Source organism: Protopterus annectens, chromosome 3.part0, assembly GCF_019279795.1.
Source record: "Protopterus annectens isolate FY-2018-M chromosome 3.part0, PAN1.0, whole genome shotgun sequence".
In the NCBI taxonomy this organism is placed as follows: Eukaryota; Metazoa; Chordata; order Ceratodontiformes; family Protopteridae; genus Protopterus; species Protopterus annectens.
In genome coordinates, this window is record NC_056731.1 from 182,784,892 (window position 1) to 182,812,548 (window position 27,657).

The following is a 27,657-nucleotide window of genomic DNA, read 5'->3' on the forward strand; positions in this document are numbered from 1 at the left end:
CCTGACATCCACTCACCCAGCTATGAAAATAAGTGCTCAGTTCAACAACATATTCACATACATTTTCATCTGCCTTGCTTCTATGCTCACAAAACTTTTTCCTGTACATTTCAGGTGTTAGCTTAAAACATTCTAATAAATTTATTTTTACAGCAGTATAATCAAAACAGTCAGTGTCATGCATTTTTGCTAAAGATGTTACAGCTTTACCATGGAGTAAGGGGGTCAGGAACCATACCCAGAGCCCTTGGTCAACTTCATACTGTTTACATACCTGCTCAAACATATGAATGAAGCTATCAAAATTATCCCCCTCTTTAAACTGTGGAAGAAATTTACTGACCTTTTGTGCTTCTGGGGTCCAGTTATTCCCTTCCCCATTACCTCCATGACTCTGGCGAAGAGTCAGCATTTCCCTCTCTTGCCTCCACTGCTGTTCATTTTCTTCAGCTTGTAGACTCCTCATTTTCTCAGCTGCTTCTAGCTCCATACGCCTGTCATTCAACTCAAGTCTCTTTAGCTCCAGCTGGATTAAGTCCACTGCAGAAAGATTGAGCTGTCCATTCTCCGAGGACATTGTATCTCCACTGTCAGTCTGATTGTCCTCCAGGCTGCTGTTTTCTGATGCAGCTGTAAACAAGGCTGCAATCAGGTCTGCTTTAGTCAGGTTTCCATACACCAGTCCTCTAGCCTGGCACATCTCCGCCAGCTGGCTCCTTGCCAGCTTTCCATACTCTTCTGCTGACATGCTGCCTGCTCACTCTAACACTAAGCTAACAAAAGAAATAAAACAATTGTGATCTGAACTGTGAGTATACACTGCATGGCTGTTTTAGAGTACAAAACATTTTTAGAGATCACTGTACATAAGCTACAGGAATTCACTCTACCCGCACCACTGCAAGCCAATTAGTATGTGAAGTAGATCCCACCACTGCCACCACTTGTGATGACCCTGCCCTTGCCCAGCAATCAAGGAGCCTCAATCCTCACCACTGACACCAGGGCGGTCGTCTCCTAGAAGAGAAGAAAGGATAACTAATACACATAGTAAAGTACAATTTCCCTTAAGTGCACACAGAGATCACAGTCAGTCTGGGGCTGGTTGCTCCCTTGCTCACCAGGTTGCCAATAAGACTCCCCACTGGCACAGCTATAGGGTCCAGATCTCAGCCTAGCTGGTGAAGCTAAAACTTCCAGTACCCTTTCTGTCCAACCAGTGCTTCATGTCCCTGACAACTAGCTGACACACCACACACACACACTTTGAGAAGAGGTTATACAACCACACAGACCCTCCTGGGAAAAGGCTGACACAGGTTCTCCAGCTGAGACCCTATTACCCAGACCATATGGTAGTAATTCCTGCCACCACCCAACTAATAATATCAGCTACTAAAAGGCCCTTAAAAGGGTGTCCAATTATTACTGTGCAATATTATTATCCAATGGTAGTATGACTAACAGTCAAGGCTTACTTTAGAGTGGCCTATTACAATAACCTCTATAAATATGCAATCTACTCTAGAGCTTATCTCTACACAAACCAGCCACAGGTAGAAAGTTTTAAAAATATTTAATAATAAATAATTAAAGCACAAGACAAATCTACGACACTACAGAGATATCTAATAGTTCAGAGATCACACATAAACTTAAAATAATACAGTAGGACAGGTCTGATTACAAAGAAAAATACCTAATTAATCTTTACTAGCTTTAACTATTCCTACATGAAATCACGGTGCTAAAACTTACATGTGAGCACAAGGCAGAGTGCTGATAAGTTGGATATCAAGATCAAAATGCTCTCCAGTCTCTTGTGAGAAATAGTATTTGAACATTACTAACAAACATGTCTTTAAGGCCCTCCCAAATTACATCATTTTTGACACTTAGGTTTTCCCAGTATTCATATTGCATCATCTTAACACCTGGTCTGATTTCTCAGGCCACAAACTGCATTATTTAGCATTCTAACACCTGCACAGAAACTTACAACAATAGAAGACATTTCACATGTATATTCTATCAGAAACTAGAGCAATAAAGCACATTCCACATCTAAATTCTGGTCATAAACTTTAGCCTTAGAACAATGGGCATGAAACCTTCATCCAGCCACACTGGAGCCAAATTCTAACATGAAAGGGTCACAACATGCTTCACTGGGTCAGTAGAGTGCAATGTTGTCATATATTTTGCAGTTCCACATTTCACAGTATTCTTTACACTCAAGAAACATGCCTGCATTTTACATTTATTATCAAGAAAACATGCCTGTATTTTACATTTATTTACAAATGCCAGAATTATATATCAAATTCTATTTGACTAGGCTGGCAGCCTTCACCCATCTCTCCCCAATCGTTACAGGTGCTCCTGCTTTTTTTTTTTCTTTTTGTGTCTTTCTTCTTCTTCCCTCTTTCCTAGAGTTCAGTTTTAAGAAATGTAGACCCTACAATGTAAAAAAAATCTGGTCAAAAGAGCATGATAAAAGAAAGTGTGCTTTTTTCTCATTCTTCCATAGGGGAATGACTGGGTTAAGGCCAGTAACCTTATCTAGTAACATGTTTTAAGAAAAAGCAAGCAAACTAAAGAAATATTGAATATTACTAGGCTTTTTTTGTAAACAGTTAGTGCCTGGTTCTCATGTCTCTAGCAGACAATATGATAAAGCGAAATGGTTTGGAGAAAGTGTATTCTGAAAGCGTTCAAGTGTTTTCCCGTCTGACAGAGCTATGAAGATAAGGTTAAACCAGACAGCACTTAATAGAACCTCACACATGACATGTGTCTTAGCATGGATAACCTTTCATTTAGGTTAGCTGGAGTCTGTGTGTGTAGTTGTCAGTTTGGAACATTTGTTCCAGTTAGGAGAGTAAAACTTCAATATTTGAAGATGTACATAGTTTTGTATGTTATTATTAAGTTAATAGGTTTTAGAGGGTATTGTGTATGTGTGTGTGTGTGTGTGTGTGTGTGTGTGTGTGTGTGTGTGTGTGTGTGTGTGTGTGTGTGTGTATTTTTGCTTAAGGGTTTTCAATAAAACAAAAAGTTCTGTAAGATGTGACATAGGCTCAAAAGGAGATAACAAGAAACAACTATATAAAAGATTAACCTGCCAAACAGTGCATGCATGTAACACAAAAGCTGAAACTAGACGTTTAACAAAAAAGCTGTTATACATAAAAGGTGGGAATAATAATCTCTCTAGAATATAATTATTTTTATAATGTCTTTAAACGTTAATGGTCTCACAGATAAATACAAAAAAGAAAGGGTGGTGAACTATATTAAAATTTGTAGAGTACAAATAGTTATGCTACAGCTGACACACTTGGAAATAACTGAATGTGTGAATTTGATAAATAAAGGTTTTCAGGATGGTTATTCAATGGAATACCTGGGGCAAAGGAAGAGAGGAGTACTTATATTAATTGCAAGAGGAGTTCCAATAGTAATATAAGATGATAAAAAGGACAATAATGGTAGATTTGTAGTACTAAGGGGCTACTGGCAAGGGAGGAGGATGGTTACACAGGCATGTATTTATATTTCACCAAAAACTGCTATAATGGAGCTTAAGAGAATTCTGAGAGAAATAATCAGCTTTCAGCAAGGAATATTACTTAAAGGTGGAGACTAGGATTTGATTTGCAATAGTGAAAATGTGTATGGGGGCCCCAGAATGGAAAATATAACAAAGGAGGGTAGATTTTTAAAGAAATTTATGAAAATATCTGGCATGGAAGATGCAAATTTAGTACTAGGAGTTCAGAGTGAATTTACATTATTCCTCAAGATACAAAAACTAGCTAGGCTAGACAGAATGTACATTTCAGGGGAATATGTGCATTTAAATGAAGGTCTTGACATGCACCCAATAACTATTTCAGACCATGCACCAATAATAACTAAAATAAAAACACATGGCAAAGAAATAAAAATGAGACACTGGCACTTTCCCACTTATCTCTTGAAAAGAGAGGAATTTAAGGAATGGGTAGTGTAAAGTATTCAGGGGCTATTAGAGAAGATGAATTTTTTTCTGAAAATAAAGTTAGAGAGTGAGATAAAATTAAAGTGGAGTTTAAAAATAGGGTGGAAATAAAATACATGGAGATATGGTTAAGAAGTAAAAATAATTATTTAGAGGGACTGACAAATGTTAAGTATTGCAAAATAGGGGAATCTCACAGAACAAGAAGAGGCGCAACTGCAGAATGCTAAACAGAAAATAAGGGATTATCTCAATATTATGCATGAGTTTAGAAAGATTGCTGTTAAGAAACTGTTTTTTGATGGTAACACTAGAGTACAAAAACTTTTTGCACTATGACTCAAGCAACAGAAAGTAGAAAGGGTTGTCACCAAGCTTAGGGAGCTTATAACAAGGAATATAAGAAGGTATTCTGTAGAAGTATTAGAAATATTTCAGAAATTCTATGAAAGTCTGTATAAAACAGATAAATATGGAAATCAGGAAAAGGTACAGTTGGAAATTTTTATGGAAGAATTAAATATGCCAAAGTTAGTGGTAAAGGAGGCTCAGTTACTAACAGTTACAATAGGAGGAGATGAGATAAAAATGGTGATGTATAACCAGTCTACAGGAACATCCCCAGGAATAGAGGGCATTCCTGTGGAATTGTTGAAGCTAGGAGGGGAAAAACTGATAAAGATCTGGAAGGTTTTGTTTAACAGTATTTACCAACTTCCTGGAAGATAGCAGTGGTAGCTGTAATAGCTAAACAGGGTAAATATCCATCAGAGCCAGCTTCAGACAGACTCATTTCAGTACTAAACCTTGATTATAAAGTGGCTATAATGATTAAAAGAATTACAAAGATGATTCTAAAACTGATAGATATGGATCGATGTGGTTTTGTGGGGGGGTCTATATTATAATCTTGAAGTCTGACAATATTGAATACGATATTGTCGACACGAGAATCTCAAAAACACACCATATCAAATGTTTAAACGGAAAAATCTCCTAAGAAGAGATTTCTGTTTACTTCAATGTAGTGCATTCTCGGAGTTGTTATATTTAAGTAGGGGTGTGTGGGGTGGAGGGGGGCTTGCCCCCCTGCCTAATCACTATTTAGTTTTTTTTTTTTTAATTTAGTATTTTTTTTTTGTTTCGATGGTTTAAGACTTCAATCACTAAAGTTCGATCTTTAGTTATTTGAAGTTTTAAACCTTCAAGATTATTATATAGACCCGTTTTGTGGAGGGAAGGCAAACATTTGACAACATTAACAGAACATTGATGATCCAGACGGAAGCAGAATGTAAGAAAATACCACTGTTATTGGTGGATCTTGATGCAGAGAAATAATTTGACAGAGTAAGCTGGGACTTCATGAGCAGGGCAATGGAAGCATTTGTATTCCCTGATAAAATTAAAAAGTTAATTAGGGGGATATATGAGGGATTGGAGGTGAAAATTAAAGTGGGTGAGGTCCTCTCTAATATTCTGTGCTTGACCAGAGGAACCGGGCCAGGGTGTCATATCTCCCTTTTGTTATTTGCATTATATTTAGAACCATTGACTAATAAAATAAGGGAGTCAGAAATTCAAGGATATAATTGGTATGGAAGTCAAGAAAAGATGGCTCTGTTTGCAGATGATATTATTTTATTCCTGACAAAAACAGAAAGGGACATTACAGTGCTGTGGAACATATTGAGACAGTTTCAAATCTTTTGGGATACAAAATTAATGAAGCTAAAACAAAGGCAATAGTGGTAAATTATGTACCCACATACGAATTTGGTTCAGCAATATCCATACTTATGGGGACATGGTAAAATGTAGTATTTAGGAATATGGATTAAAAATTATTCTGGTGTGGCAGCTAAGGATATGTGGGAAGAGACTAAACAAAAGATAATACAAAAACTGAGAAAATGGAAGCTCTGTTATATGGATATCGGTAGTAATAATATATAAGCAGTAAAATGCTTTTTTTCTCTTTAGTCTTATATACAGGTCAGGCATATTTTTATCAACCAGAGGAGAAGCTGTAGATCTTCTTCTTCTTCTTTTGGCTGCTCCCGTTAGGGGTCGCCACAGCAGATCAACCGTTTCCATTTCTTCTTGTCCTCTGCATCTTTCTCCGTCACACCAACCACCTGCATGTCCTCTCTCACCATATCCATAAACCTTATCTTAGGCCTTCATCTTTTCCTGTTACCTGGCAGCTTCATCCTTATCGTCTTTTTCCCAATATACTCTGCATCCCTCCTCAGCACATGTCCAAACCAATGTAATCTTGCCTCTCTGGCTTTGTCTCCAAACCTTCCAACCTGTGCTGACCCTCTAATATACTTATTCCTAATCCTGTCCATCCTCGTCACACCCAGTGCAAATCTTAACATCTTCAACTCTGCCACGTCAAGCTCTGACTCCTGCCTTTTTGTCAATGCCACTGTCTCCGACCCATATAACATAGCCGATCTCACTACCCTCTTGTAGACCTTCCCTTTCACTCTTACTGGTACTCGTCTGTCAGAAATCACTCCTGACACTCTTCTCCACCCATTCCATCCTGCCTGTAATCTCTTCTTCACCTCTCTTCCACACTCACCATTACTCTGAACTGTTGATCCCAAGTACTTAAACTCATTCACCTTCACCACCTCTACTCCCTGCATCCTCACCATTCCTCTATCCTCCCTGTCATTCACACACATATATTCTGTCTTAGTCCTGCTGACATTCATTCCTCTTCTCTCTAGAGCATATCTCCACCTCTCCAGGGTCTCCTCCACCTGTTCTTTACTCTCACTACAGATTACAATGTCATCTGCAAACAATGTCATCTGCAAACATTATAGTCCTGTGGATATCAATTAAATATCTGAAGGATTTTATCTGGGAGGGGAAGACAGCAAGAATCAAGTGGGATAAGCTTATTCTTCCAATAGAACAGGGCAGATTGGGATTACCCATTTTGAATGGGTATTTCATAGCAAAACATTTAAGGCTCATATGCATCGTACAAGCAGAAAACTGTAACTCAACGTGGAAAGAGATGATGACGAAACAGGCGAATCTCAAGAAACAGGGAGAGACTGGGATTTTTGATGCAGACCTTTAAGGAAAATAACAATAATCATACAGAATATTATATTCATAAAGTAGCAGAAAGTATTCTAGGAACCAAGTCAACACAGGAATGGAAAAAGGAGATTCTGCCAATAGGGATAACTGCAATTAGGGATACAGACAATAGGCAAGAGGGGTTTGGAATTTATTGGAGAAAACTGGCAAAGGAACCAAGGTATTGGGAGCAAATAAGTAGACAGGGAAAGGTAATAGAATGGGAAGACACCAAGAACTTTTTTTAAACTGCAGGTTAGAGATTGCCTTCCCTAGCAATGTTTGATATCAGAGTATAGGCAGAGAGAAAGAAATAGGGGGTCCTAAATGAAAGACCAGCACTGGTAGAGTGTTAGTAGAATCTAAAAGAGAAGCTGCCATTAATAAAGGAATAATTAGTAAAGCATAAAAAATATTGCATGATAACTACAAGAATCAATCATAGGAGGTTAGAAAGGATTGGGAAGAGAGATTGGATAAGAAATTCACAAAGAAACAATGGGAGACATATGTATGTCTCCCAAATATGCAACAAACACTAGAGGATTTATGATCTTTGCTTGAAAGTGGTAGGTATTTTTATACCCCAAGTAGATTCCAAATAATTTTTCCTCAGGTAGACAGCAATTGTTGGAGGTGTGTTGGGGAAGAAAGAGGTAACTGGGAACATATTTTCTGGGAGTGTAATAAGTTGGCAGATTTTAAAGATTCCCTGCAGACTGCAATGCTGGAGATGCTGGGTGAGCGAATTGGTGTAGCTAAGGAAATTATTTATTTTTGCTGTATGACACAGAATCGGAATTGTCTAGACATACTAACCCCTTGCTGAGTTTAATTATGATGGCTGCCTAAAAAGCAATTAAAAAAATGGAAAATGGAAATAAAAGCCTTAATCAACTTTAGTAGAAGTAGCGAATATAGTAACAGAGATAAAGCAATTGAAATTGGGATCTTTAGAAAAGGGTGGGGCAAACTACTTAAGAAAAAAATGGGAAATCTGGGATCAATACATGCAGAGGAGGAATGAGGTTTAAAAGATGGCAGGAATTGAATGAGCTATGTAATGGTTGACTGACAATGACTGGATATATTACAAGTGATGTGTAATGTTTGCAGCCACAGTTGTGTCGTCATGGTTTATAATGTATAATGCTTGCATCTGAGATTGTGTTGGTATGGTTATTTTCATTTATATAAATGTAAGATCGCTTATGTCAAAATCTTGCTAGTGACTCCCTTTTGGCCCAGACAGCATTGTTCTAACCTTCTTTCTCACTTGGCCAGGGGCAATTACCACAAATTACCACACCAGGTGGATCTTCTCACACAGGACAAGGGGTCTCTTACCCATCGTTACTTGTCCAGTCTTCAACTGACACCATGGGTAATAGGGTTTTGATCCCTTTCAGGCACTTCTTTTCTAAGGACATGCTTAGGGTCCTGCAGTAAGCCAGGAAACCCACTACCAGGAAATCCTATATGTCCACATGGAAGCGATTTTCTATCTGGCGCCTATCCTGCCATCAGGATTCCCTATCTGTGGAGGTTCATTTGGTTTTCTCTTATTTGTGTGCTCTGCTCCATGCTGGGTTAACATTATCTTCATTGAAAGCCCACGTCAGCAGTTTCTGCTTGTTTGCCCTTGACTCTTCCTCTGACCTCTAGATTTGAGGTCAAGCAATTTCTTAAAGGCGTCCTTGATATCAGGCCCCACAGGAAGCCCATTCAGCCTTCCTGGGAACTTAATTTTGTACTTGAAAAATTGACTCAGGCTCCTTTTGAGCCTGCTTCTTCAGCTTCTTTGCAGCATTGTACTTGGGAGACTGTTCTTCTTTTGGTCCTCACTTCAGCTAAGAAAGTGTCTGAACTTCAGGGTATCGTGGCAGTTTCTCCTTTCTTAGTTTTTGATAGAGATTGTATGTCTCTTCATACTAATCCTTCTTTTATGCCCAAGGTGGTCAATGAGTTGCCCCTTAATCAGTCTAGTCATCTTCTTTCCTTATTTTATTCTCTGTAGTCTGACAGTAAGAAGGATTTTCACACCTTGTATTGACAAAGACAGCTCAGATATTATTTGGTTAAAATTAAAATTATTTGTAAATCTGAGCAGATTTGTGTTTCTTTTCATCCCAGGTCATTTGGGTTTAGCTGTTTCTAAGCAAACCATCACTTCCCATATTTCTAACACCATTTCTTCTTCTTATTCTTTTCATGGTAAATGTCTTTCCTCATCTGTAAAGGCTCATTCTACCAGGGCTGCTGCCTCCTGTCATATTTTTTTCAAGGGGCTGGATACCAATTTCATCCCTGAGGCTGCTACTTGGTCTTTTCTTCATACTGGATGTTATTTCCAGGGCTACACATGGCTTTACTAGGGCTATCCTGCATGGGTTTCTAGAGGGCTCTTCAGTGCCATCATCATCCCAGGTTTCCTCTTGAGCTTTTGTACTCTCCCTGCTGTAAGAAATACTGCAACAGTGATATAGAAGGACATAGTACAGTTGTGTAAAATCTTACCATAACAGTATATGTCCTCTCTTCACTGTTGCAGTATTCACTCCCTTCCTCCCTCCTGCCCCCTCTGCTCTAGCCTGTTCTTCTTGCCCTCCTGGCTGAGGGGCTCTTCCTGGATGCACATGTTTTTCCTTGTCCCTAGGCACATTCTGTTCCTCCTGTTTTTTTTCAGTTCTGGGTGTGTGCATCCATATGTCACCTTTATGGCATATGCCTTGAGTGGGGACCATATGTGTGACATATTGTGCCTGTGGGTCTACTGGCCGGATGCTGGGCTATCCTTGGCAGGAGATCACTTATGTAAGGAATACTGCAACAGTGAAGGGAAGGACATCTACTGGTAAGGTAAGTAAGATTTTATACAATTGCACTTTACTAGTCATGCTTTATGACAGTGACCTGATCCTCTCTAAGTTAGACCAATTCTCATCCTTCCACAACAAGACATTCATCTCACAACTTGCTATCTGTTTTTTTTACAAGCTAGATGATTTCAACTCCCTCAAAACCAAGGGTTTCAAGACCTGTATTTGACTACAGTTCACAGCTAATTCCTTTAATATTACTTCCCCAGTTTATGGACACAGCATATCTATTCAAGGCATTACAGCTCTTGGACACTAACTTGACCACTGTATGACTATCACATATCACATATACTAGTTCCAGTGGTTTTATTGCATCTAAAACAAAAGCTTGTGATGGTCTCATGTCCAGTACTGAATACAAAGTTCTTCTAGTGAATCTGTCCTATTCGATATAGAAGTCTACAAATTCTCCTTAACAAAACCTAGTGATGTGTACTTCAGACTTACCACAATGGATGACACTGCTCCCTGTTATGAACACTAGGCTGGCTCTATATCATTTTCATACTGCCTACTTACCTGGAGCTTGAAATGTAAACTCCAAATGCCACTGCTATTTGTTTATTCACTCCCTGTTTTTCAGACAGATCATCTGAAAACTTAAATCTCCTAACAGTTCAGCAGTCATCTTTAATTCACATCAAATTTCTCTCAAATCCAGTGCTTTCTCGAATTCTGAATCTGTTACACAGAACAGCATAGTATCAGATCACAGGAGGCAATTAAGATCAGTGCTGTAACTAGGGAGGGTGAAGCAGATGACATCCCTGGCACACGCCACCCAGAGGCATTACTGACATGGGAGAAGAGCTGCCAGTCATGCATGTGTGTAGAACAGTCATTAACTCATTACATTCGAGTGACACCTTCAGGTGCATCTGTAGATGACTCCTACTGATGCCTCTACGCGTCAAATATTGCTTGTTCATGTTTGCATTTGTAATTCCAACGCCATGCTATGTACAAGGTTTTAAAATATTTCATCTTAAAGCTTACACAATGGCAAACTCAACTGCATTAATATTTGACCCCTGTCTAGTGCAAATAAAGAGATATTAACTGTAGTTTTTAAAATATTAATTTATATAGATATACTTTTCACATTCTTCTAAATATCTCAACAACCAAGTAACACAGACAGAACTCCTTAGCCTCATAGCAGTGAGCTAGATGAATAATATGCTGCTGACAGTATGTATGTAACTTGTATGGGTTGCTGAGATATTGTAAGTTGTTTACAAAGTATTACAAACATAAAAGTTATTGTGTTTACTGTGACTTATGAAATTCAGTTTAAGACCTAGAATCTAAAGAATACTACCATTATAAAAAAGAGTGTGTGCTGAAGGGTTTGTCATTTATACTTCTTTCATAACCCCTATGGTTCCAGAGATAAGAACATTTGTTTGAAATGTAAGGATGTAATTTGATTCTGTCAAAAGGGTTAGGTTCCTCCTATTGGAAGTTACAGTGCAAACTTCCTGAGCTCCATTGGAGTGAATGAGTTAAACAGATGCAGTTAGCATGACCAACTTGATAGGTCTATATGTATAAGTGTGTATGTATGTATGTATGTATGTTAGTAACTTTGAAGGACATTCTTTTTTGGTCATCAGCTCATGACTGAAGAGAACACTACTTTGAGGGCACCAGTTGGCACAGCTGCAGGTAAGATTAACATGAGCACTGCTTTCAATTTCTTCAAACTGCAACATCACATGTCTGCTTTCCATATTACACTTTTTCATCCAGTGCAATCAACTAAACTTAGTACACAATTATCCTTATTGGAATATGATCTAGTGGTATCATATCTTGTTAATGAACACAGCTGAATGGTTTTAGAGACTGCTGAACTGATTTTTGTTTTTGAATATAAAAGTTATTATTCCTGTTTTCTATTGTACTTTTATTTCTGGGTCAAAGCTAGGAAAAGTCTATCAAGATCACATCATCTTACCAGGTTACCAGTTACTGAAAGGAAGAAGGAGGGAAGGACATTTTGGGTGCATATTTTTGTGTCTTTTTGTACTTGTACACATGTGCCTGTTTGTGTGTGTGTGTGTGTGTGTGTGTGTGTGTGTGTGTGTGTGTGTGTGTGTGTGTGTGTGTGTGTGTGTGTGTGGTACATATTCATATGTGTCTGAGACAGAGGCTGAGAGAGATTCAGTAGTGTAAAGGGAAGACGAAAATTCCTGTTTCCAATACTAGATAAATTTGCCCTTATCATAAAATGAAGAAAAGTGATTTAACTCAGTTTAGGGATGAGTAGGCACAGCATAGTAATAATCACCATTTGAAATTCAGTGATGGTTTTAACCTGAAAGGTAAAGATTATTTGAAAAGGTGACACCTGAGATGATGCATTTTGTTAGATGTTGATAAATTCACCATCAACAATGCACTGTCATTTGTTATTTGCATAATATAATGGAGTGATTAAAAAAGATATTTCTTACAATTTTTAAACAGCTCCTTTATATAAGAAGATTTCTTTCTTGGTAGTGTGTTATCACTCTTTGGAATTAGTGGAAATGTTCTGGGAATGTACTACATATTAGGAGGATCACATATATGTGTATACTGCTGTTTTACACTAACAGAGTGCATACAGCCTGAGTCAGTGACAGAAAAGCGTTACTGTACTTCTCACAGATTATTTTTTTTCAGTTTAATTACTTAATCTTTCTTGAATTTAAAGACATAAATGAATATTTTTGCAGTAGAATATATATTGAGTTATCACTGAATCTAGGCTTACCCAGTCAGAAAATCATATTTTCCAAATGAGTATATAATGTACAAAGTAAATACTAAGAAAACGATTTTGCTATGTGACTCCATGGCACAACAGTGGGAAAATGTAGGCTGTGACAAAGATGAGATGGGATTGATTAGCAACCTGGGCACATATGATGCATCATGATTAATTAGTGACCTGGGCACAGAAGATAAGCCAGTGCTGGTTAGCGAGCTGGGCACAGAATATGAATCAGGATTGATTAGTGTCCTGGACACAGGAGATACGTCAGGACTGATTAGTGACCTGAGCACAAAAGATGAGTGAGAATTGATTAGTGACCTGAGAGCATAGACCTGGGCACAGAAGATGTGTTAGGATTGATTAGTGACATAGGCACAACAGATGATTCAGGACTGGTTACTGTGCTGGGTCCAGAAGGTGTGTTAGGATTGATTAGTGATCTGGGCACAAACCTGGTCAAAGAAGGATTTGGAGCACTGGCTTACCCCTTTCTATAAAAGGAAAGGCAGTTTGACCTGCTGTATGGTTCACACCCCTAAGAGGTGAATGAGTATAGCAGCATGCAGTACCACAGGTCAGGATGTTCACACCCACCAATTAGCCAGTGTAGCCTGGATTACCTACATAACCAGAAGTGAGCATGTACCACCTGGCCAGTATTGTGGGCAGATATACATGTTAGGCTGCCATAATGTGTGACTGGTTAGGACCAAGCCATGGCCCTGGTGGCTGCTTGGATGACTTGTTTCCCAAGACTGGTTCATACCTGTGAGGAATGAAGGGGTAAGCCAAAGAAAAACACAAAGTGATAAAAAACAAAAAAACAAAGAAACACACCAAGCCAGCAGAAATTATGGTTAGCGCTTTCGTTTACTTCATAAGCAAATTTCATCAGACAACAGTTAAAAACCACAAATCATTTAAATATCCCTCCAAAAAGACCAATTAAACAATCAATTCCATGCTCAAATTGTCCTTAAAGGAACATACACACAAAATTGTTCATGCTACATAAAAATCAGTACATAAACATTAAAATGTAAGGAAATCCCTAACCCAAACAAAACAAGTTTCCTGAGCTATGACCGTATATAATTCCTTGACATCAACTGTCAAGAAGTCATAATCAGCTTGAAATGTCAAGCTATTCATAGCTGAAAGAAATGCCCAGGAATCACGACAAATATGCTGTTCCCCTTCCAGAAGTTTCTTAAACTTGTTATCCAAATACTTCGCACATCCAAATGTAAAGGACTGCCTACCATCCACAATGGGACGAATAGGAGGATTTTCCATATCCTTATGTATTTTTGGCAGTCAAAAATCACAGGAGTAATGGGACTAGAAACAGACAAGTAGCTCAATAAATCAATATGTATAGAAACTTCTATAAATAAGTCCTTAATAAACCCTTGAAACCGTTGACAAGCCCCATTCATCTCATTCCTGGACACTTTCTCATAAACCTCACATGCTAGTAATTTCTTCATGCGAGTATTATAATCGTCCAAGGTCATAAATATAAGGCCACCCCCCCTTATCAGGTTTTAAAATCTGAATACCCTTAGTTCTTAACAAAGATAGGGCATCCTTTTCACTAACAGTGATGTTATACAAAGAAGGGTTAGGTTTATAATTAGTTAACAGACACTGTATGTCATTTTCACAAACTCTCTCAAATAACTGGATAGTATTATTAAGAGGAGGATTAAATACACTAGCAACTCTAAGCTCACTGGTCAAATTACTGTTGTTACCAAACAATACATTTAAATTCAACTTGTGTGTAAACATTTTCAAATCTATTAAAGTTCTAGCCAGATCCGCCCGAGCCGAGGGAACAAAAGTCAATCCACGGGCCAGCAATTCATCCAGCATTTTGGTAGGCATAAAATCAGTGTAATTATAGATTTTAAAATCCCCATATTGATTACAAACAATACTGACTGGTTTCGTATTAACTGTCCCAGTATGACAACTTTCAAGGGAAGCTCAAAAAAGTTACCTCCTCCCCCGTTTGTTCGATCTCTTCTTCCACTGCTTCCGAGACACACCACCTTGTTGGTAAGCCTGATTGTTCACATTGTTCATCCGAAAATCCTGTTGAATGACAGGCTGCTGAGGGCGAGCTTCATGAACTTGCTGCACTTGTTTTGAACCTGCCTGTTCTGGAGCCCTTCGCTCCGTCTACCAGGGGAATTTGAAGTAAAATTAGAAGCAGCACCACTATCTTGTTCACTGCTCTCACTAGTTACATTCCCCTGGGCTAGGGGATCCAGTTCCGGAAGAGAAGAAGCTGAATAATTAATCACACCAGGTGGGGAAGGATATGCAACCCCATTACCATAATCTCATGCATCCCTTGCTAGTTTTTTAATTTTAGTCTCATTCAATTTGCAAAGTGTACTGTCAGTACTGGAAAAAATACGACAGTAATCAAATTTGTATTTGCCAAAGTCCTTGTCAGACTGAATGTCAGTATCAAGCCGAGTGAGTTCCGGCTTTAAAGATTCCACTTGTGCTGAATAATCTTTAATCAACAACTGGGTGAATTCACAACCCTGTTTATCAAACAGCTTGAGTAAATCTAAATGAAGAGGCGAATCCCTAATTAGCCCAGTTGGAAACCACCACTGCCTTAAACTCTTAGGGATTTGTTGGCAGTGTAAACATTCATTCAAATATAATATCTCCAACTGCAGTTTCTTAAATTTAAATAATTTTTGATCAAAAGATCTCAAATTATTAACAATATTGCAGGAGCAGATTCAGCAACAAGCCTGTTACCTGCCTGTCTCGCAATATCCAACCCAGGAAGGGTAGGCTCCTTCAACGAGTCATTTAGAGAAGGTATAAGCACATTAGCCTGCAACAGCCCCTGCAGCATATTTGTAACCTGCCCGGTGTTATGCTGAACACTCACCGGTCCAAGATTCGGAGCCAGGCCTCCACCGGCAGGTACATTTGAATTTAATGCAGCGGACCTCCGATCATGTGATCCTGAAGGACTGGAAGTAGAGGGAAACACTTCCATACCGCTGCTTTGATGTCCAGATATTCAATCTGCCAGGATGTTAACTTGCTGAGTTAAATTCTGAATAAGTAAAGTAAGATTCCCAATAGGGTTAGAATCAGGTACATTGTCCACATTCTCATTAGAGAATAACGGCTGCGAGCCAAGGTGCGTGTCGTTGGCCATGAAAACAAACTGATAAGCCAAAGAAGAACACAAACTGATAAAAAACAAAAAAAGAAAGAAACACACCAAGCCAGTAGGAATGAAGGGGTAATTGTGCAACAAGAGTGGCTACATGGTTGGCAGATTAGAGGGGGGAAAAAAGCTAGATAAATAAATGTGAAAAAACCTAATTGTCTAGAAAAAATGTCAGGTGGAGGGCAGAATCCTAAAATCCTGCTTAGGTTATATAGCAAAAGTTTCAGAAGGACCCTGAAATAAAAGATTGCTGTGTAAAGATCTTGAAACATTTTTTAACCCCATGACTTTGCAAATTAACTCTATTCTGCTCGCAGAACAGACAGGCTGTTGAGGAAGTCTAATTTCAAGGACTGAATGAGCTTTACCAAAATAAATAAAATAGCTTTATAGTTTCAGTTCTGAAAATTAGAAATTTGAAATGTAATCCTTTTCACAAGCAGCTTCCAGAAGTGTGTAGCCAGAGTAGAAAATCTTAACACTTTTAAAACATTTGTGCTTGTTGGTAATATATTTTTCAGACTTAACCTGAAACAGTCCTGCTAATGTCTTTTATGTGCTGATACACATAAAACAAATGTAAACAATATTGCAATATTAATGCTTTACTGCTTAGTACTAGTAAAATAATGTAAAATATACAACAGATGAAATCAATGAAGAAAAGTGTATTTGGCACTGGTCACTTCAAATGACATCTGCCATTCTCGTTGATTAGTTTTTTTTTTTTTCACAAAGCAAACAGTGTTTTTATAACTCTGGTACAGAAGTGCTATAAATGCAGCAGAGTAACAAGTGACTTTTTGTTAAATGTTTATTAAGGTGACAGGAATTCTCAGGTAAAAGAATAGTCATTAGAATTATTTTCATACAAACTATAGCAGAAGAATAGCTGTGACTTTTGCCAATAATTTTCTTTGCAGCAGAAGTATGCACATTACCCTAAAGGTGACAGAAATGTTACAAATCAAGGGTTATTACAATCTAGAAAGCCATATATTAAAATGCTTATATAGGTTAAGTATTAGAATCCTTGACTAATGTGTCCCAGAGACTCCTCCTTTTGTGGAATGGACTCCTTCTCCACGTGAAGTGGAGTAACTCATTAAACCTTTTTAAGCTCAACCTGGATAACTGGATGGGGAACAGAAAATACACCCCTGGGAGCTGGGATTCCACCTGTGTCCCTGCTGGATAGTGGCATAGGGTGCTGACTTGTTGGAACATGGGCTAGATTGTTGGCTAGACTTGTAAGGGCCTCAGGGCCAATAGCCTAGTAATTTCCTAAGATGCTATATACAAAGACACAAGTTATTTACTTTCACACATTAAGCAGAAGCCTTATGCCAGTCCTTTAAGTACAAGTACTTAAAACAAAACAAAGAAGTGAGCTGGGTGCTTCTTCTTTCTTTGTGATGATGTCCTTACAAAATTACCTACTTAGGAGCATGAAACACTGCTCACAGCTTTTGTTGCAACCATTCCCTTCCTGTTTGCTGAAGTCACTCCTTTAGCTTAGTAGAGAAACATTTTCAGTCTGTACTGACAGTTCTAAAGTTGACCAGTGGCTGTACTGTATTGGACTCTGGTTTATTACTTTATTTTTCAGTTCATTTTCTTATCTTTAGAATGTACTTGTTTTATGATTTGTTGTAGTCTCTGATTTCCTCCTCTGAACTTTTTATCTGACTTGGTTTTAATTTCAATTTATAACTGTATTGTTTAACTTCTGATTCTCCTTTTTTTGGTACATATTGTTTTTATTGGTTCTGATTTTTTCATTAAGCATTAAAAGGATGCAAAGCTTCTAATATTGTGGCAGAAACTGGGTTTAAGTATTTCAGGAGGTAATACTTTTAATACTGTTTCAGCAGTCATATTAAAGATTAAAGGAGACAGTGCTTCATCTGTTGTATTTGAAGTTTTATCAAGAATTTTTCTGAACTAAAATCCAATGCCAAAGGCCTCTGGCTGACTAAATTTGTAGATGACTGCAAGCTAGGAGCAGCCATTGAATCCCTAAATGACTTAGCCATCCTGGAGCAAGGTTTGTCTCAAACCATAGCTCTCAACCTTCCATCTTCAAAATGAGGAACACTAGCCTTCATAATGTGGAACAAATGGGCAAAATGTGGAACACATACTAATGGCTTACTAACAACTTCAACTAGGAAGGCCATAGGATGGTTAAAATATGCTGGTTTTACTTATTAATTCATTAAAAGATCTTCTTTATATGATTCATTTCTATTTACCATGGATTTCACTTAAAAAAATTCCTAACCCTGAATGTGTGACAGAGTCTTTCAATGTGGAACATTGAGGAACTTTGAGGAACATGAACTTTTTAAGACCCCAAATGAGGTACGTTCCTCGTAATGAGGTACACTTGAGAGGTATGTCTCAAACATATACCTGGTGTCAAAATTATGGTCTGAAACTAAATGCCAAAAAATGCATTAGTGCATCCTTTGGGGAGTCATCTACCCTGAGAAACTACCACATTGACAATACTCTCCTAACAGTTGACCCAGTTGTTCAGGATTTGGGAACTTATATGGATAGTGGCCTAACTTTTGACCAACATGTATCTATTGTTGGAAAAAAGTCTTTCGATATATAAACAAAGGGATTGTGTGTAGATCTACAGATGTCACTGTCCCCTTTACTCAGCTCTCATTATAACAGTCATTGAATATAATACCCCCTTTGACATGTATCTCTCCAGACACATGCAACAACTGGAATGCCCATAGAGATACCTTATTGAAAGGATACAAGGCCTAAACATGTCCTACTTGACCGACTCAAAGCCCTGTCACTATACTCTGTATTCTGCAGACGGCTAAGAGGTGACCTGTGTCTGACCTATACCTACAACCCATTACTGATGGATTTGCTGCACATCAGGAAGTCAAATGGCATCAGGAATACTGATCTAACCTCTTCTCTAACATCAACAGAATGGTTTGGAGGGGCAGGTATATTTTGCAGGGGATACCACTGCTGTGGAACAGACTCCCCAGCCACATAAAATAAAGTTTAACCCTGTGTATTTTCAAGTGTAGTTTAGATCTGTGGGTGGGAAACAGAAAATTTACCCCATGACTACCCCCTGTACTACTAATGGACAGAAGCAGCTCCTAAATGCTTTTCCTATACATGGGTCCCCTCAAATTAGCTATGGTATGATCCCAGTTATTCTCATTAGGGGTAATATATAATTATAAATATCGACCATGGGATGCATAAGGCCAATCTATTACCAAATGCAATAGGTTATTTTGAGCACAAAAAAGGAAACTGGCTAGGCTTAAAACGGCCTGCAAGGGCAGCTAGCCTAGTACATACCTATGAACCTATGAACTAGATTCTCTTGACTTTTACTTGTTTACATTGTTGATATGTAGTTTGGTCCTTGTCTATTTTTATTTTATTTTACTTTTCATTTAACCTTTTGTTTCTATTCTTGTACTCTGCTTACTTCATGGTTACACACCAGAGGTTTGGTTCTCTCCTATTTATGCAGACCTGATTTCTGGGACTGATTTAGGTTTCTAATTTTTTTTTTATTGTTGTTATGTTTTTATTTTTATTAAATAATTTTGAGATTCCCTTTGTGGGGGGCAGGTGTTTATGTGGTTTAGTTGTTTGTTTTTCTTCCTTTAGCATTCTAGTTATGTTTCTGTTGTAAGTTTCTTTTTGCCTTGTGGACTGTGAGGTGTTGATTCAACATTATGAGTGAGATTCAAGTGCATGCTCTAGCTTTGCTTTCCTAAGGGTTTAACCCTTTCAAAGTATTTAATCCAGTGACCTGTCAGGATGGTCAGGCTAACTAGCTATGTACGTATGCTCCAATTACAAAGATACTTTTCACTACCAGCATTTTGTGGTAACTTTTTAGGGTGGCACCTAAGGCTTATTTTTTTTCTTTTGGTCACCTTCTGTCATTTTTACTGCCCAGCTTCGTCCTTGCCTCCTAATCTACCTTCTAATCTCCTTATCCCCAGGATTTACTCCAGTATTGCTAGGGCTAGTTGTGGCTCCTAAGGGTGTCCCAGGGGCTTGGCTGTCTCCACATCAAGCCATTTTTTTTTCTTATATGCCCTGCCCAGTCTCCCTTCCCTGTGAAAGTGTGGTTACGTCCAAGGGACAGATGTGCAATGGGGACATTGCAGTGTATTGCCTGCCTCAGTTGCAACCCAGCCAAGTGCACCCTTTGCCTCCTGTTTCTCCTTCCACCGACCTCCCTAGTCTCTACCAGGGGTCATCACAGGAGACACCCATGCCATTGCCCTCCTCAGCATAGACATGTCCAACTCTCTGTCAGTCGCACGAGCCACTTATCAAGTCTGGATTGCCTGGACGATATAGTCAGGGCTTTATACCTCTATGCGACTGGAGTGGCAAGGCTCTTTTTTATATTGTATTATAATTTGTTGTCGAATATTCCATATGATTGGCCTATCACGAGTCACCCCATGATTTTACCTTATCAATATGTATGTATATTTTTTCAGCCCTTATTTATGACCTAGTTGTCATGTATAAATGTATTTTCAAAAAGTAAAGCTGCTTTTTTATCAAAAGATTATCTGATGAAGTCCATTTTGTGGATGAAAGTACTTATCATGAATAAATAAAACCGACTTTTTCAGTGATAAAGTCTACTCCATTTTTATTTTTATATTTTTAAAACTAAATATTTCTTTTGAAGTTTTGGACTGCTGTTAACCCTTACAGAATAGCTGAATTTGAAGTGATTGTTTTGATTGTGCAACTCTCATGCTCGTTACTCTCGTGCTGGGGTCAGCTTTTCTCCTTGTATCTCTGTTTTTGTTTCTTGAGCTTACAGATGTTGAGAAAGGTCGATTCAGTAGTAAAACTGAGCAGAACTGTAAATTTGTGCATTCATTTACAACCATGTAATAAATAAGGTGTGTGTGTGTGTGTGTGTGTGTGTGTGTGTGTGTGTGTGTGTGTGTGTGCGTGTTTGTGTGTTTGTGTGTGTGTGTGTGTGTGTGTATTTGTGTGTCTCTGAGTATGTTTGTTTGCATGTGTGTGTGTGTGTGTGTGTGTGTGTGTGTGTGTGTGTGTGTGTGTGTGTGTGTGTATTTGTGTGTCTCTGAGTATGTTTGTTTGCATGTGTGTGTGTGTGTGTGTGTGTGTGTGTGTGTGTATATGTGTGTCTCTGAGTATGTCTGTTTGTGTGTGTGTGTGTGTGTGTGTGTGTGTGTGTGTGTGAAGCAGATTCTAATACATACATGTTGTGTTCTGGTGATGTGTTACTAGGTGGAGACAGAGGAAGGCAGAGGGAGGGAGACAGAGTTCATGGATGTGATAAGGACTGGATGTGCCTGTTCCTGTTGCTGCTTCAAATGGTTGGATTAAAATCTTTAATATTGAACTTGGAGTCTGTCTATATTAATCATCTGGCAACTTAACAATTTGGCAATGAGGTACTTACTTGTTTCTGTTTGTTTACAATGGCTGCTGCTGCTTCTCTTTTTCCTCCACCATTATTGCCATGCCTAGGTAAACCTGCTATATGGTTTGATATGTGGCTGAAAATGTTTAATAACTACATGCTTAGTGTTGGTGCATCAGGAGATGACTCAGGGAAGTTCTAAGGTAAAAGGGATGAGTACCTCACAGCCTCTGAGCTTGTATCAATCCCCGGGATTCATGAAGCTTGCACCAGGTGCAGGCGTAGTGTCGGCGTTCTAACACCAAATATGGCCGCCAAGGGATTCAGGTACAAGCTGTTTCCACGTGCACTACCTGCATACGCGACGCCCGCACAACTCCTGAGCCTTGTATGCTAATTACCCCATGTGCAGCATTGTAGCATGCAAATGAAGGTATGTAGTGATTCAGGAAGTGGTGCAGGCATAGTGTAAGCTTGCAGAAATGTAAACCGCAGAAATGGTTTATATTTTTGCCAACATAAAATCGGAGGCATGACAGCCGACCAAACACATGTATTCTATTGTTAATATATGCCAATGGCTAAATATATAGCTATTGGCATAAAAAAACATGTACAAAATATAAAATTAACATTTAATATATATAGTCGCACTATTGCGACGTGGAAGCACAGGGCAGCGGTGCGCGAAGGGGATCGCAAGGAATATATAAAAATATATAATAAAACCGCAATGAAACACATGTCACGATTTCCCCATAATAGTCAGTGGCAGGCATGCTACACCAAACTATGGCACAAGGGTTTATAAGGGGCAATGACAGTGTTATGCACAGTAGCTAGGAATTAGTAGGCAATGCCATGCAAATGAGAGGAGTAATAGTGAATCGCAGATTTCCCACTGGTGTAAGGATGCACCTTACAGTGTACCATTCTAACACCGAGGTGTGCCCTTGAGATAAAGATGACATCAAGAGAGGGGTGTGTCGCCATTGCTGTAAGCACATTGGAGCATTACTAAACCAGTTTGCCCCAAGCTAGGCAAAGCTACAGGATAGGGGTGTGTCGAATTGGCCATAGCTATGCTTAGCTGAGAGTACGCAAGGTAACCGGGTATGCATGTGAACGCAGATGAAAACGCATGTAAACCCAGTAAACGGGTATGCGCGGCGCGCATTGCAGCTGAAACAGGAAGGATATAAGAAAGAAATAAGGAAATGCTGCAGCAGTGAAATTGGAGTACAAATGACTAATTAACACCTAGGAGCCTACAGTGGGCCATTGACAACAGCTAACAAGGCTGCAAGCAGCTACCTGCAGAACAGGAAAGGGGAGGGGCTGTACTGCAAAGAAAACAGTAAAGTGTCAAAGCAGAACAAAGCCGATTTGCAGTATGTCAGCTACTACAAGGCACATGTTGCCATGACAGGGTAGGGAAAGTACAAAACAAGAAAGATGGCAGGTGGATGCATGCCTGATAATGGGAGGGGATCCAGGTGTAAAAGTGAATTAAAGGGCAACAGATTAATCAAGGCAGGCAAGTAGATCTCCACAGTAAAGGCCCCACACTTGCAGTACTCATTGCAAAACTCATAATTAAGACACACTGCAGCTGGAATAGCTCTTAAACATCCACTGACATAAGCGGCATCCATAGCACAATACTATAAAGTGTGAAAGCACCTCACACACATTTGTGCATACCCATACACTCTGCACCAGTGATGTATACAGATGGGGAACTTTTATTATGTACATGTTAGGGGCTGCCATAGCTTTGATCCACCAGCATGTGTTGGAGACTGAAGGTGGTGTGGAGGATGATGCACACAATCACCTCAGGCACCAGAGGAGGAGGAGGAGAGTGTTCAGACCCAGGGTAACCTACCAGGGGCTACATGATCTGGAGATAGTAGAGCATTACAGGGTGGACAGGGACATCCTACAGCAACTTGTGGAGCTGTGCCAGCCACACCTCAGAGCCAGAACAAACAGAGTGGAACCCATTCCAGTGGATACGATGGTATGTGTAAGCCTGAGAATACTAGCTACAGGTACCTTTCAAAGACCAACTGGGGATATCATGGGGATCTCACAGGCATCAGCATCCAGGGTACTACACCTGTTCCTAGTTGCCATGTTACCACATGCCAATGAGCACATATACTTCCCCCGAATGCAGGAGGAGTTGGCCAGCAATATGTGTCTCTTCCACCGTGTGGCAGAATACCCAGAGGTACTGGGTGCAATAGACTGCAAGCACATACACATCAAGTGATACCCCTCCATCAACTGCCAGGTCATGTGCAATGCCCAGGGCATTATCATGGATGTGTGTGCTGGCAGCCCTGGAAGCTATCATGACTCCCACATCTGGCATGCCTCACAGCTGTATCAGTTATTTGCCAGGGGGGGCATCCCAAATAGCCACTTGGTGGGGGATGCTGGCTATGCACTGGAACCATGGATGATGACTCCCATCAGAAATGCACACACACCCATGCAAGAATGCCATAATGAGGCACACCCACAAACCAGAATCATCATAGAGCATGTGTTTGGGATACTGAACTCACGGTTCCATTGCTTGGACATATCTGGTGGAGCCTTGCAGTACTCTCCAGGCACATGTGCCCACATCTTCATAGTGTGTGCCATGCTACACAATATGGTCCTGCGGAAACAGCTGCAGCAGGGACAGAATGGTGAAGGCCCTCACAGCTCACCACCATTGCCAAGGGCCTCACAGGCACAGAGGTACTCAGTCCACGAACACCCTGAGCCAGCCCCAGTAGGCAGATGGAGGCGTGCCCAGTATGCCCATGCCTTGGGAAAGAGGGAACATATAGCACACACAGACAGTGTAGGCACCTACAGACTGACTCCTTTCTCCACCTGCACACACAGTAAAAATGGATGGCACACACACAAGACTATGTGTAAATTGTCATGTATAGACAGTCAACTGTGTGCATCCAACATAGGCAGCCCTCAACTATTGCACACACAACTGCCATTGGCACAAGGTAAGTCAACACCTGAACAGTAAATTAAGCTATCAGCATATGCAGATACTGTATGTATAGATTCATAGGTAGGTACATGGCCAACTGCCAGAGGCCATTCATAAGCCCAGCCAAAATGTGTCAGCTTTTGCCACCCCATTGATTCATTAATTGTCCCTCTGTGGAGCAGAGCCAATGGCGGGATCCCTGGGGTGCATCTACTGTTCCCCATCCACTCTTCAAGGTTTCTCTTGCAGAGTGTTAGTGAGGGGCTCTGTATAATGTAGTTAGGGATGTTGTTCCAAAGTATGGGGAGTGTCTGTGACAGGAAGCTGTCCCTCCAGCATCTTCCAGTTATTGTTGTGGCAAGGTACAGCTCACTACAGTGTGTGGCTCACTGTGACATGGATTCCCATAGGTGGAGCATATCCATCAAGCCTGAGTTCGACATGCTGTGTTGGCCAGCGGAGATCATCTCTGGGTAAACAAGATGCCACTGGGTAATGCAGGGGTTTATTCAGTCTGGCTGCATAGGCCATATGTTGGTGGCCAGTATTCCCCTTGGTAAGGTACATCCGTGGCCTCCCAGCAGTTGGAAGTGTCTTCTGAGGTGCATCCCACATGGGTTATTATACCCTATGATGGGACTGATGAGTGATGAGTAAAGGGGCACTATAGCCCCAGTATGTCTAGATGGGAATCCTTTAGTAATCAGATGGCCTACATAGAAGGATGTCTTAACTACTGTGGAGATATGATTGTCAAAGGGGAGATCACTATCTACCTTAGTCCCCAGATACCCCATTACCTCGTCCATATTAAAGTGGCTGCTACTTATGTGTTAATATGTGGGTGCCAGTTCCACAATGGAATGACCATGCAGTTAGTGGCACTTGGCTGGAGGCCGTGACGTTAACACCCTGTGGCATTCTCTGTGAGGCCCATTGAGGGATGTCTGTGTCAGCTGGACTATCAGTCATGGCCCCTAGTTTGTAGTGATTGCCAAACATAGTCTGCCATAGTCCACCTGTGTTTGCCTGTACCTCTTTGATGTATATGCCAAACAGTAGGGCTCCCAGGACTGAGTTCTGTGGGACACCATTCATGACTGGTCAAGAGCTGGACCTGGAGACTGCTAGTTGTACCATGTGGGTTCTGTGTGTAAGCCCATTGGCAACCTGACCTGTAATGTATGGGTGTATGTACAGGCTGGTGTGTTTATCAATAATACCTGAGTGGGGCATGGGGTCAAAATCCTTGGCGAGGTACAGGTAGTATGTGTGAACCACTTCCCCCGTCATCTAACACCTTTGTGACTGTATGTAAGACATCAAACAGGTTCAGTAAGCATTAACTGCACTCAACCAAGCTGACATGGGTTGGGTCACGTGTTTGGAGGTTACCAATGTCTTTGTTAATGAGTGCTTTGAGGATGCGAACCATACCATTGCAGACCAGGCTAGTCAGGCTTATGGGGTGGTAGTTACCATAGTTAGTTGTGATTCCACCTTGATGGAGTGGAATAACCGTTGCCACGTGCCATTGTATGGGCATGTAGCCTGTGGAGAGGCTGAGGTAGGGAAGCTTAATTAGGTAGGGGGTCAGGTTGTCTTGTACAGTTTGCAATATGCAGTCTGGGACAACATCTGCCTCAACTGATACTCTGTTTTGCTGTTAGAGAGGGCCATTTCCACCTGTATGTCTCTGATGTGTGGGATGCTGTACCTTTCGGGTAGTGTTGTGGGCTCTTTGGGGGGTGATGTATGCACTGAATGTATCTGCAAGGATGTTGGCTATATCAGTAGGGTCAGCATATTTTGTGCTATATTTCATCGGCACAGTGCAAATCTGTGTGTCATCACATAGATCCTTGACATAGCCAAAGAAGGCTTTGTGGTTATCTTTTGAATCATTGTGCATTCTCCTGCTGATGTTAGCCTTGGTTGATGTCATGAGGGACCTAGGTATCATACTAATAGTGGTCACAGATGTCTGCCCTTCATGGGATTTGCTGTTTGTCTGGAACACTGTCCTACTTCTGTAGTATAGCCTGTTTATTGCAGAGGTCCACCAGACCAGTGTCCTTGTCTAGGAGGAGTGAGTCTTGGTTTACCAGTGATGGCACAATCCATACATCCATGTAGGTGCTTATAGACTGCATTTGTAAATCTGTCTGTGTCTTGAGCAGTGTTTCCCCTTAGTGTGGGGGCTGTGAAACCCCCCACCCCTGTAGGAAAGGTATACACTGTGGTATCCGTGGGTGGGGTAGATGCTTGGGTGTGGAAACAGTGAATAACTCATGGTCATATCTAACCAGTGACTGTTTAACCACTGCTGTGGTGCACCTGTTGCCCATGTTGGTCATGATCACTTCTAGCAGTTTCCACCCTACGTTCGGGAGGTTACCACCTGATATAGGGCATATGAAGTGATAAATTCCAGGAAGCACTGGGCCTGGAAGTGAGTACCTCAGTACGTTTCCCAGTTAATGGTATGGTGGTTGACATCGACCAATGCCAGGGTGTGAGTTAAGACTGTCATGTTCTCCACTGTCTCCAGGTAGGTGGAGTGGTGGTCCTGGGTCATGGAAGGTGATCAGTAGCAGGCCACAGTTTACATTGCAGTTGCGGCTGATGTTAGCTGTACATGGATGATCTCAGAGGTATCATGCTGCTCCACTTACCTGGAGGTGTAGGTATCTCTGATAAATATGAATACTGCCCCTCCATGTCTGTGTCAGTCCATGTTCTGTGGCTGAAATGTGTGGTATGGGTTGTAGTCTGGTACTGCTGGTGTGCTCTCAGGAACCTTAAGACAGATCTCAGTTACTGCACAGATGTTGATGTTCTCCATCCTGAGGAGTGCTGTGAGTGCATGCATGTTGTGATTACAACCCCTGGTGTTGAGTAGTATAACCCTCGTTGAATCTGCTATTGTGCTGTTTACAGAGCTGGCATTCACCTTCAAGACTTTCCTAAATAAGGCACCATGGGGGCGCCAATAGCCTTGGCCAGTATTCCAAAGCCTAAGGCTGACACATAGGCCGGTATGGTATCGTTGCTTGCATGTTCCCCATCTGTGCTTGTTTTCATCTCTCCTGTAGGTAACCTACTGGTAAACAATAGAAAGCCTTAAACTTATACAAGTTTTCTATTTTCCAAGATAGGCTTTTGGAGTGACTATGTATCAGTGTTCTGTATGTTCTTGCTGTACTAAACTGTTTCCTGACTACATGGTGATTTCTCATGGTATA